Raw genomic sequence first — 13,007 nt, forward strand, 5'->3', positions numbered from 1 at the left:
AATACTCCAAAGCCCTGGGTAGGAGTGACTGAAAACTTTGAGGCTCTTTAACTCTTCCTATTCTCAAATTAATCTGAAGTTTATATTCCCCACTTTTGGCCTCTGCCTGTCCATCCACAGCCAAATTCACTTGGTCTTAGAAGGGATTTAGCAAAAGTAGACATGATGCCTTGCCGTTGACCAGTGACAGCTCTGGAGTTTCCATAAAGTAGGACCCAGAGATGGAAAACCGGGTTATACAGAGACTATTTGCATAGTAAACACTATCTTTCTCTTAGGTCAATGTTGATTTAAGACAGAGATGGGGCAGAGAGAAGGCCCCCCTCTATGACCACTTGGCATCAATATCATACTTGAGGGTCCCTGTATAAAATGGTCCATCCCATCACTGGATTTTCTCACTTCTTGTTTTATTTCTTCCCTTTCACTCAATCCCTGACAAATCCTATCCCCCTGGTCTTTGCCCTTTTCATTCATTCCTCCATCTGTCCGTCTACCCATCCATGATGGAAGCTCCTTCCCAATGGGAAGCAAAAGCCCCTTCCAGAGAGAGGCCCTATTTTTTTCATCAAGGCCTTTGGGCTCACCCCACTTTGGCTTCAAATCCCAAGTGATACCAGAGGCTGCCAATGAGGTCACTGCACTCACAGACACCTTTCTCCTCATTCCCTCCCTCTTAAATTCCTTTTACGTTTTCTCTCCTTCTTTCCTCTCCTTTTTTGTCCTCTACTCCCCATGCTTTAAGCCTACCCAATGCAGTCACCATGGATATTTTGTAGCCATTAAAACTAAAGAGGGGCAGCTGAGCCCAATTTTAGAAGCATTGGTAACTCCCTACTTACAGGTCCCACTTCACCCAGCTACCCCCAGTGTGCCTGGGCAGAGCTAAGCTGACCTTTTCCTCCCTAGCCACCAGGGTGAGGATTTTAAGGCCTTGGTGGGGAGCCCAGGGCACCCAGCCTTCATGCAAAGGGACCTGAGCTGATTATAGCCCATCCTAAGGGAGAAAAAATAAGCTCCCAACATGGAAAAAACTGCCTAGCCTCCTGTTGCTATTGACTACAGAACAACAGAACCAGGATTTAATGGCCAGCAAGACTAAAACAGTACTATCAGCAACCAGAGCCCAGCCAATCTCCTTCCAGCGCTGACCTTGGGTCTGTGCACAGTGACAATGAGTGTAACCAGACACAGAGCTCTCAGGTGTAGGGGGCAGGCCAACAGCCAGGGCACCACTCCCTTCTCCCCTGTTTCCTCTTGCCTCTGACAGACCCACTGGGGGATCAGTTTCCCCATCTGGAGTACCTGTGGTAGGAGTGGAGGGTGGTCAGTATCAGGCCCACAGGGGGCTCCTCTTCGGAGCTGCATTCTCAGCTCACATCAGTATTTCTTTCCTGAACAAGGATCAGGTCTGGAGCCTGGGCACCTGCAATATTTTCTGCAAGCATGCTTCTAACTTGGCCCACACCTCTGTGCTCTGGTGTACTGTCCAGGCCTCTAGAGCCCCATCTACCCTAGAACTGCTGGCTTGAAGCTAGAGGGACTTTGGTAATCATCTGGTCCTGACCCTCTCAGGAGCAGGGGAATTCCTGCTTGGGATTCAACCCTCCACAGGAGCTGGGTTTCCTAAACACAGGAGTATCACAGGAGAGGGAGACATTCTGATCTAGTACACACAAGGTGGGGAACAAATGGACTCAGTCAACCCATATTTTGGGGGGCCGCATTGCACCAGAATTTGGTACAGACGTGTTTTGATTAATGTAGATATGGTCCCTTTGCTCCTGAAGCTGTCTAGTGGTGAAAATAGAAATGGGTCAAGTAATTAAAGTACAATGCTCTTTACCAAAAAGGAATATACATAGGGGTCCCAAGCCTAGGGAGCGTGTAGTCAGGGAAGCCTTCCCAAGGAAATGGCATTTAAAGAGAAAGCAAGAGAGTATTTTTTCTCATTTGCCTCTTCACCCAGAGGTGCACAGAACTGGCACTTGGTAGACATGCAATCAATGTTTGTTGGATAAATAAACTAGGAAAGGAACAAATATCTCCACATTTCCTGAGAGCCCTTGATTACTAACAGGATTTGGCGCTGGGTCTATGAATGTATCCATTTACAAAAAATCGAACTAAAAGTCATGAGTCCTCGTGAGTCTATTCATGTTATGGATGTGCTGCGTGCTCCTCATTCCATTTTAGAGGTGAGTTTGCTGGGTCACAACTAGGGAAGATGATACCCCTGAGAGCCCACAGGGAGTCTTCCGGACTTACCCCCTCCCCTGCAGATCACACCATGGAGAACTCCATAAATGGACTCATTAAAGCAGGGAAGGCCAGCCTCTTGACAGGTGATTGGATTTAGATATGAAAGCAGAGATGGGCTAACCTCCTGTGCCCAGATGTCCTAACCACAGACCAAAGCTCAAGAGAAGCAGGGGGAGAGTAGAGCCATGACCCTATTCACTCTTTCTCAGAAGAGGGTAAAGGGTTCTTGGAAATTACCATAAAGCATCCAAATGAGCAAATCCAAGGCCTTTTGCTGTCGGGTTTCCCAGCAGGATTATGGGCAGACTGACCAGCTGTTCCATCCCCCAGAAGTGTCTTAACTTCAAAGACTGGGTTCTCTGTCCCTGGCAAAGTGCCCCTGCTACAAATGCCCTGAAAGTCTCCCAGACTTCAAAACATGCCCACGTTAAGGTGTCGCTCTTGGGCCTCCAGGAACCTGTCTCTAACATACAGCAATGAGCACCCCGTCCCGTCCCTCTCCAGCAAACCCCTCTCCGTGAAAAGAAACTGGAGCTAGTAACCGTGCTCGTATGGGTGGAGGCAGGGCCACCATGTGCAGTCATGTAGGCTGTGCACTGCACAAGAGGGTGAGTGAGGGAGGGCTAAGATCCAGCCCTCACTCTTTTTTCCATGCTGTGCCCCCTGGCATGGCTGCATCCACACAGAGGAAGGGGCGCCTTTTTCTTATTTGCACATACATGCCATGTGAGCTAGCAGTGACCCTGGGTGGAGAGCCCAAAGAATTACATCTGAGGAAGAAAACAGTCTAGCCTTCCCTTGCCACCACCTAAATAGTCCAGCCAGGTGTTCCTCAAGTGATCAGATATGCTAATTGGACAGACTTCTTAGAAGGTAACGGAATATGATGGATAAACCAGTAGGCCCAGTAAGGCTTTATGTTTTATTTTTCTATGTCCTGAGTTCAGATGACACTGAAAATTGACCTATTGAGATGTACTAAGGAAGGATCAAATGACTTATTTCTGCTAAACTACTTTAAGGAGAATAAAGATTTACAGTAAGTATATCCCCGATGTGTTGGAAATGCCAGGGGTTTTGGAATATTTCCCAGACACTGGCTCTAGCTTCACTTAACTGTGAGCCTGTTGGTCAGGAAGCAGGCCCCGAAAGATGAGGTAAAGTGGGCATTTTTCAGAAAAACGACCCTCCCCCAGGAGGGCCTGGCTTCTTGTCAGAGAACATACTCCTTACTCAGAATGATTAGCTGACAGTGTCGTCTGAATGGTGGCATAACACGGGGGTGCTGCCTGGGAAAACAACTGGGGTTCAAGCAAATGCTTGGTGGGTGCAGAAGAACGGGCCATGGTCCCTCATGGATTTCTTTCCATCGCAGGAACATGTGGCAAAGGTACCTCATACCTGTGGGCAGGGACAGCTGCCCTGTCTCAGAAATGCTTTCCCAGAACGATACTCTGTGGTATCTGCCCATCTGGCCAGTCTTCCTGGAGGTCAGGAAACAAGCTGTGGGCATGGATCTAAGTGCTTGCCCTGCCAGCAGTATCTCACCAAATCCCCGTACAACCTTGAGATGAAGCACCGTTACTGTTCTTTTTATTTTTAAGCGTATTTATTTATTTTGAGAAAGAGACGGCGCGAGGAGGGAGGGGCAGAGAGAGAGAGGGAGAGAGAGAATCCCAAGCAGGCTCCATGTTGCCAGTGCAGAGCCCCATGTGGTGCTTGAACCCATGAAACCATAAGATCACGACTTGAGCTGAAACCAAGAGTACGGCACTTAACCAACCGAGCCACCCAGGCACCCCGTCACTGTTACTATTCTTATTTATACTGATGCTGAAGGGGTGCCAAGAGGTTAAGCAATTTGCCCAAGATCACACAAACAATAAATCCTGGTGAAGTCAGAACTTGAACCCAGATCATGTGCTTTTAGTGCCCACACCCACTACTACCTTGCAGCACAGAGATTTCCGGGTCTTCTTTTTTTTCCTTAATGTGTTTTCTTATTTTGGGGAGACAGCGTGGGCACAAGTTGGGAAGGGACAGAGGATCCGAAGCGGGCTCTGCACTGACAGCAACAAGCCCGATGCGGAGCTCAAACTCACGAACCGTGAGATCGTGACCCGAGCCGAAGTTGGACACTCAACTGACTGAGCCACCCAGGTGCCCTGATTTCCGGGTCTTTAAATGAAGTCAGAAGGCTAAGCTAGCACGAGGAAGGAAGACCACAGCTGCCCTGATTCTCACTGCCAGCCAAGCTCTACCCACACAGGTGGCCTGTATCTGAGACACGCCTCCCCCAGAAGATGTTTTACCTGGAAGCAGGGACTGCCTCCTACCGCATGCCGGGTGCCCAGAACCAAGCTTGGCTCACAGGTGAATGTTTCTGGAAGGGATGAAGGAAACAGGCTCTGAGTGTGCTCTGGGTTTAGCAGGACCCCTGAGCAGGTACTAGGTTCTACACGAGCCGAGCTGCAACTCCGCCACTGACCTGGGCGTGGCTTAAATACACGTGTCCAATGACAGTTGGCGGAGGCCTTGAACATGTGGAAGCGTCCTCCGTACGATGGGCTCTCAGCTGTCCTGGGGGCTCGCACTCTGGGGGGGGTCTTCCCCCACCCACACCGTTACAAAGCCCCTCTTGTTCCCAGAGCTGTCATGTGGGTCCTCTCCCTGATTCTAAAGTCTCCAGAGGCACAAATCCAATCAGGAGATTTGCAACGTCCCCCTTGGCCCTGATCTCCTTCCGTTGGGTGGTCACAGTATTGGTGGGGTTCAGACTCCCCCCCCCCCCAGCCTAGGGCTGGCTCCTAGGTGGGCCCAGGCGGCAGGGGCAGAAGGTGTCAGGTATTAAATGTCAAAGATCAGAAACCAGGCCACTTAAAGCACCTTGAGATACTATTCCAGCAGTTATTCGCCACGTTTATCCACTAGAGCAGCTTGATGAATCTGTCAGTACCAGGGAGGGTAGGAATCAGATAAGGCAGGCCCTCCCCTCAGGGTGTCCACCATCACATGGAGGAGCCGAGTACCCAGATCACGTGACAATGAGCAGCAGCACGTGTTTTGTGTGCGGTGTGCCCAGCATGGCTCAGAAAGAGCAGGTGGTATTGGGGAGACCTGGGGAGACAGAGAAATAGAACCCTTCGAAGCGACTCCCCTATCAGGAGTTCCTCTCCACTCTTTTCACTCCCCACCCAGCATCTCATTCCTGTTCAACTACCTACTGCTACATAAGGGAACGCCTTGAAACATAGTGCCTTAAAACAATTTACTGTGATCTCTTACACCTCCGCTGACTGGGCTCAGCTAGCTGGTTCTCACTCGGGATCTCTTGAAGTTCCAGTCAAATAGGTAGCTAGGGCTGGAGTCATCCCAAGGTTCTACTGAGCTGCACAGACAAGTGGATATCACTCATCCCTAAGGCCGGCAGTGATGTGAATCTTGGCAGAGAGCTCAGCCTGCATTAGGGGTGAGAGCACCTGTTGGTAGCTTCTTTGTGTGACTTAGACTTCTTACTGGATGGCGGCTGGTTTTTACAGCAAGTGTCCCAGGACTAATATCCCAGACAGATATCACAAATCTTCTCATAACCAAGCCTTGGAAGTTCCAGAATGTCACGCACCCACCATGTTCTCTTGGTCAAGCCAAGTCACCGTGGCTATCCCAGATTCAAGAGGTGAGAAGCAGCACACAGATATCAGGAGGGAAAGACTGGGGACTACCGATTTGGGGACTGTCTACCACAACTTCTTTTATTCGAGCTTGGAGACGGAGAGGAAATGAGCTATGGGCTGGGGAAGCCAAAAGGAAAGCTACTTTGTCCCTGTGTCCAGAAGAAGGGACTTCTTTCTCCAAGTCCCCCTCACACTATTCTCTTTAATTTACATCCCAAGGTACATCCTTAGACTATGTCCTAGGCCCAGAATTCTGGGCCAGAATGTAGAAGAGAGTGGAAAAAACCCACATAAATCGTTCTCATTTGAGAATGAGTTTGCTACATGACAGTCGCTGAAAAATTGCTTATCTGCCCTTGCTGCAGTAGGGACATTAAGGGATAAGCTCTGGTGCCTATGACACCCCAGCAGGGGTTGCCATGGAGACCTGGAAGTCAAGGATGGTAAGGGAACTGCTTGCCAAGATGACCTCTTTGCCAAGACAGAAATCTCTTTGCTGTCTTGTGACCACCTGGTAATGGTGCTATGGAGGAAAGAGAAAGAGCCATAAATTCCTCAGATGCAGGTACACAGGCAGAGCAGAGTAAGCTGATTCAGAGTCCTAGCGCAAGTGATGAGATGTCCCTTTGATCCCGTCCACTCCCCCTAACTTGCTTTGTTAGGGCTATCCATCTAACCTTGCTGGACTTGAGCCCAGGAGCTTTGTTTGGAAGGCTGTAGAATCACCTGGTGGTTTGAGACTGCCCTTCCCATTCATCTGGATAATTCAAGCATAATAACTCACTTCTAAGTCTGCATTAACTTCCCCCAGCCTCTGCCTGTCACTCCTCATTACATACCAGGGGGAGATGATCATTACTGGTATAAAGCAGGATGGAGGACTTTGCACATCCTATCCCCAAGTCACTCCCAGTCTACACTACTGGAGACACCTCTTCAATCTTCTCCCCCAACACAACAAAATGTGCTCAATAACTCCTTCCTTCCTCCCTTCCTTCCTCTCTTCCTTCCTTCCTCTCCCTCTTTGTATAAGAAACTCTAGTGCATAGATTAGATTAATTATATTCTTCGGTTCATGACCCAGTCTCATCTTTGTACCATGCACACTCTAGCTCTATTTATTTTTAATAAATAAATAAACACCGTCCAGCCCACCACCCCAAACAAAAGTCAGAACCTTGACAATAACCAACGTTATCTTCCAAATCCCCAGTGACTGTAAACAGGAAAACGAAGCAGCCTGTCGCCCAGCATACACAAGACCAAAGACGCTAGTCCTTTAAAAAGCTTTCACTGGCGTCCAAAGAAGGCGTCTTTTGGAAATGCCTCGATTTTTACATGGCCCAAGTGTCCCATTCAATCCCGCTCATTTAAAATCTTTGTTCCCAATTGGTATATCATTTTATTTTAATGATCTGTGCTTCCTATAGAAACATGGAAAATGACTATTTCTTTTTTCAATTAAACTTGTAGCGGCCAGCAGATGAAAGACAGCGTCTCCGTCCCCTGCCCCGGGTAGCGGGCCGGCAAGGGGTTAACGCGGGCCGGCGAACCGGGGTGGAAAACTCTCGGTAACCCGAGCGCTGCCGCTCCGCCGCGCGCATGCGCCGAGCAGCCCTATTGCTGCAGCCGCCGGCTCCCTGCTCGAGGCCGCCTCGGTGCACAAAGGCCTGCTTTGTTCCCTCGGCTCTGTTTTAAATATCTGACGACTGTTCTCCCCCCCCCCCCCGCCCCCCATTCCTTGCGCCAAATCTCTCGGCCTGGCTGCAGGAGCGGCACAAGGGCGCATTGTGGGGCCGAGCGAGGGGCGAAGGGGGCTGGGGGCCGCCGGCCCGTTGGGGACGCTCTTGTTTCGCCAAGTTGACTCAGCCATTCGGGTCACCGGAGCTGGGTCTTGGGGGCGGGTGCGGAGGATGGGGCGGGGGGGTGGGGGGGGGAGCGGTCTCAGCAGTAAAAATCGGAAAATGGGGGCCCTGGGAGTGAACAGAGGCGTTTCCAAAGCTGAGGCTTCAGCGGAGCACCAGTCCCACTGGCCGCCAGCGGGGCTCGAACCTGTGAACTCAGAAGCTTGGTTTCAGTCTCGGTGCTTTCAGAAAGTGCCGGTGGCTCAGACACTTTGAAAAGGGTGGCATTCCAGCGCAAACCAACCCGAACAAGAGGGAGGAGAGAGGGGTGTGGAGTCCTTCCTTCCCACAAGTTTGTGGCCCCAAGGGGCGCTGCAGAAAGGACATCACCCCGGGGCTTTCTGCACCCACAGATTTCTGGGTGCCAGGTTTTAGGAACGGGCCCTCGGGGAAATCACACCTTCCCTGGTTTGGCCCCTCCCTCTCAAGGGTAGGTAGGTGAGGACTGGGATGAGGTTCAAACAAAAGTAGACTTTAAGCTCAGCTCGCCAGAGAGCTGGCCCTGCAACCCCTCCCCCCCCCCCCCCCCCCCCCCCGTGCCCTCCCTCCCCTTGTCCTGCTGGCGTCCCCTGCAGACTACCAGGTAGTTTTCCTTCCCAGCTCAGGTGTTGTTTACCTGCACTGCAGAACAGGAGTTCCTGCACTGGGAAGGTTTGCAAAGTAAAAATCACAACACCCCACCCCCCCCCCCCACCCCCTTTCCCATTTTCTTCTTTAAGGGTAAAGGGACACCGCCTTTCAGACGAGGGCTTGGAAACTTCAAGCAAAACACAGAACATGGGCCTTAGCCACTCTGGAAAGTGTGCTTGGACTTCAGCTTAATCAAAAGGAGGTTTTCTTATTTGAACTTGTGACCAAAGCCCCCATCCCCCTCAGAATCTTGAAGGGAGGTGGTGAGCGACCCTTCCATCCAGGGCACTTGAAAGAGGAGGAAATGGCTTGGGAGGATTTGATTCAGAAGCAAAGGATTTTGCAGTCTTGTTGTGGTTGTTCTAGGCCTGACTGGGAGCCCCCAGATCTGACCTCATGGTTTGTTATAAATCTCAGGGTTGACTTACATTGCTTTGGTCACGTTTCTAGCTGTGAAGACCATAAATATTTCCTGAGGTGTATTTTTTTTAACTCCTGCTTTGATTCACATTTCACGTGTTGTCTCAATTCACCAATACTGTGAGTATTCCAGCTGAGAGCTCATATAGACCCCATCTTCTTGTTTTGCAGGTGAAGGAACCTGTCCAGAACCACTCAGGAAGGCAGGGCTGAGGTGGGCCTGGAGGCCAGGTCTCCTGTGCCCACGACTGGAGTCTTTCCCTTCTAACAGAGCTCGTTGGGCATGAAATAAAGACGAAGTTTTCACCTACCGCTTCCTCACAAATCCTTCCCACATAAAGGATTCTGATCCAAGAGCGAGAAACTTTGAGGAAAGGTTCTTGGTATTTCCACAGCTGAGGAGAGACGATGAATCTCTTCTCAGTATATCCCTCAGAACTGCTGAGTGTGCTGGGGCTACGCGAGCCACAAGCTTAGAGACACGAGTCACGTCCGGCTGCCAGGGTTGCTAAGCGGCAGCGAAATCCTGGGTGTCTGTTTCCAGGCGCTCCTCTGTCTTCTTAGGAATGTCTTCAAGCAACACTAAGTGTCCTTTCACCACTCCGTTGGCCGGTAAGCCCCCTATCTCTGGAGATGATAACAGCCCCCAGGCCCCCTGCCTGCAGATCGGCCTGCAGCCGAGTTGTTTGGGAAAGTGTTACCCAGAACTGACTTCCCTCTGTGATGAGTGTGCAGATTAGGAAAACAGGATGGTGGTCCCTAAACCCCCTTCCCTTCACGCACACACCTGCAGACTCAGAGACGTTGGAAGGTGTACTGGCGCAGGTCTGTGAGACAACACAACCCGCCTGGAGAAAAGCCGTCACCGACAGCCCCTTTGCATGGTAGCGCCTGGGCCTCTTGGCTGGAGATGGCAGGATTTATACTCCGCTGAGCTTCAGAGGGGGACCTTCACCTTGTACCTTTCACTTTGGCGCGCGCTTTTTTGTACGCTCTACGTTGGTCTACGCCACCACCACCACCCCGACCCCTGGCTCCACCCGCGGGTTTTGAGCTCTCCCAGGTTGGCAGGTGAGCTGACATTTGAAGCCATCGCATGGAAATGCTGCCTGGTGGCCCAGAGTTTGGTCTCAGCAGCGTCCCCTTTTAGCTGTTCAGCAGTGTTTGCACAAGTATTTGAATATTGTATTGCATTTTGACCTTGTTATTTTATAAGAATGAGTGGAAAATGGAAAAATGAAGCGCCGATGCCGGCGATAAGGGCAGGTCTCGTAAACACAATTGAGACAAAGATGGAAATCATTAGGCGTGCCGAAAGCGGGGGAATATGTAGCCTCGATCAAACGCGCCCTGGATTCAAGCCAGTCGCCTGTGTGTTCAGTTGTGAAGGAAAAGAATAAATTAGGGAGCATATATGAAATTCTGGTCCTAATATGGTCAAAGACCGTATTTAAAGGTGAGGCGTGATTAGGGATTTGCCACGTTCCTTCCTTTCCAAAGCTGCATTGATTTCATGATGGTTTCTCAGAGCAAGGGTGAGGGTGATGCTGTGAGCCTAGAAATCAAGAAATCAAGAAAATAACAGTGATAATATTGTTCAGCCTCCTGGGAACAGAACCCTCCCTTATAACTTTCAAGTCCGCTCTTTGCCTCTCGCGTGTCAGACCAGCGGATTTTCAGGAAAGCGTTAGGTAAGAAAGGAGAGGGTGTCCCATAGACGCGTATCCATGGGGGGGTCACCCCAGCACCAAGGCCAAGGACAAGGCCTTTAATCAAGGTGCCGAAAGGGACGGAACTTAACTTGACAAGGCCCTCGTGCCAGGAGGTTTTCACAGTCCACGTGTGCCCAGCTGACAGAAAACCATGAGCGTCAAAGCAAAGAATGTGGGGCCTTGTCTTCTTTGGGCACCAGCTCCCTTCATAGCCACTGTTCCAGCTGTCTCTGGGGGTGGGGAGAGGGCACGCTTTCCCTCTCGGCCTCTGCATAGTCTGTGCCCTCTGTCTGGATTAGCTGTCCTTCCTCTCAGACTGCCTGGCCAGCTTCTGGCTCGTTCTTGAAGACTCAGCTCCGGCTTCTGCGTCGCCAGGCTCACGCTTCCGTACCGCCACTGTGCATTCTCTGGCCACCCTCTAGCCTTGCTCTTTCCATATCATGGAACCACCATTGGCTTGCCTGCAAGACCTTTGAGGGCAAGGAGGTTTCTTGTGTGTCTTCACATCTTAGGCGTGCATGCTTGGCGGCCCTCAGTGACTGCTAAGTGACTAAGGGACGCAGGGAGTGGGAGACCCTCAGGAAGAACTCTGCAGCACAAGACTGTCTCTCAGAGCTTGCGGGCGTGACCTAGCATGGCCATTTTGAACTTCTTAGACACACAAAAAGACCTTTATTCTCCAGGAGCCAAGCATTTGTCTCTAGAATCTTCTTCGTCTGCTCCCAAGGTGCCCTCATCTGGAGGCCTGCTTGCCCACATTAATGTCTTCTGTCCTCGGCCTGCAGCGCCACCCTGCTCACCCCCCGGACCGTTCTCTACAAATACTTTTGCTAAGTAAATCCACCGACTTTTCCTTCAACCATGGGATTCTTGTTGAATTCTTACCACTTTCCTCAGGCAAAAACAACCCAGAAGTGCTGTCTGATCCAAAGCATTTCCCAGGGAGGGCAGCCAAGTGAGTGCAAGAACCTCTCGGCCGTCTGGGACTGTGATGTGATGTCTGAACAGCCTCTGTAGAAACACTCCAGCCTTTTCCAGGGATGCCATCCAGGCGGGGGACACTCCACGTCAGCCCCTCTCGGTCGTCTGGGGGTCCTGGGGGTAGATGCGGGAGCAATCAGGGGACTTAGCCTGATGGGGCCTTGACTGTCATCCCTGGGTCGGCTGTGAACGAGAAGGGGGTCCGAGCTCCCGTTTGCACCCCTCCACCCGCCGACTTTTTCTCAGCCTAACACACCCTGCCGTGCTGCCCTTGGCTGTGACGATGCGAAGCCAGGATCTGAACAGCCTGAGGGGGTCTGGCTCAGAGAAGCCCACCACAGGCCCTCCTCCTACTCCCATCCAGCACGATGCCCCACAGGCCCCTTTCTGAGGGAGTCACCACCACCACCGCCGCCAAACAGCTCTCAGCACCAGCGAGCTCCACTTACTCTCCGGGTCCTTTGGAGCTGCAGCTCTCTGGGGCGATGCCCAGAGTCCACTTGATAGAAAGCTGATTCTTTTCCCGTGGGGCAGACAGCTCTGATCGGAACACGTCCGTCAAGGGGTGCCTTGGCAGAGCGACAATGCCAGGCTCGGATGCATCTTTGCTGTGTGACTTCCCAAAATTCAGGCAGCAAAACATGCCTTCCCCCTGCGCACCCGTCCGCCCCACCAGCATTTGCATCCCCGACGATACATAAAAGGAGCCAGTAGCCGGCCCCCAAGGAGGACAAGGCTGTGATTCAACGAGCCTCCAGTGACATCCCCACCGTGAGAGTGCAGCTGGGGCGGCTTATGAACAGTGCTGACTCCCAGGGGGAAGTGGGCCCATTCCTCTAACCCACAAGCGTCTATTGTTCGCTTTCTTGTTTTTCTCCAAATGTTTAGATGTGCTCAGAGCACAGAAAAGCCCAAAACCAGGCCACCGGCCAGGGCCAGCCTGAAGCAGGAAAGCCTATGCCTGGAACCCTGTGGGACCCCTGTTGCCCGTGCTGTTCCCACCTCTCCCTAAGATGTAGGGGGTAGGAGGTGACAGGGTGACCTTTTCCCGACCAGCGCTATTTGGACAACAGTGGGCTTGGGTGGCACCCCCAAGCAAGGCGTGACAACCCGGGCTCACTTGGTGGCAGCCGGGCACTGCTGCCCAGGCTCATGGCGTTGGGGCTGTCCAAAATCTGGGCAGGAGGCTGTCCCCTGATGCTTGTCACTGACCAAGGCTGATGGGGTCTGATGGGAATAATCATGTACTGGGCCCCTGTCTGCCTCAAGAACTTGGGCCCTAAGGTTCAGCCTTTCGCATTTGACTCCTGGCTCCGGCTCTGAAGAGCCGCGCAACCTTGGGCAAGTGACTCAGCCTCTCTGAGCCTAGGTTTCCTTCTCAAAATGACACCTCCGTTGTAGAGCTGTTGTGAATTTCACAAGGT

At 51.6% G+C, this 13,007-nt stretch overlaps 1 long non-coding RNA gene across 1 annotated transcript; it reads right to left on the reverse strand.

Moving 5' to 3' along the window:
• Nucleotides 1–10,078: 10,078 nt before the first annotated feature.
• LOC122467775 lies at nt 10,079–12,149 on the reverse strand. Its single transcript, XR_006293058.1, has 3 exons — nt 12,033–12,149; nt 11,488–11,697; nt 10,079–10,445 (listed from the first exon to the last, which is right to left on the reverse strand). It is a non-coding gene; the product is annotated as an uncharacterized LOC122467775 (long non-coding RNA).
• Nucleotides 12,150–13,007: the final 858 nt, after the last annotated feature.

The sequence above is a fragment of the Prionailurus bengalensis genome, chromosome B3, assembly GCF_016509475.1.
Source record: "Prionailurus bengalensis isolate Pbe53 chromosome B3, Fcat_Pben_1.1_paternal_pri, whole genome shotgun sequence".
Lineage (NCBI taxonomy): Eukaryota > Metazoa > Chordata > Mammalia > Carnivora > Felidae > Prionailurus > Prionailurus bengalensis.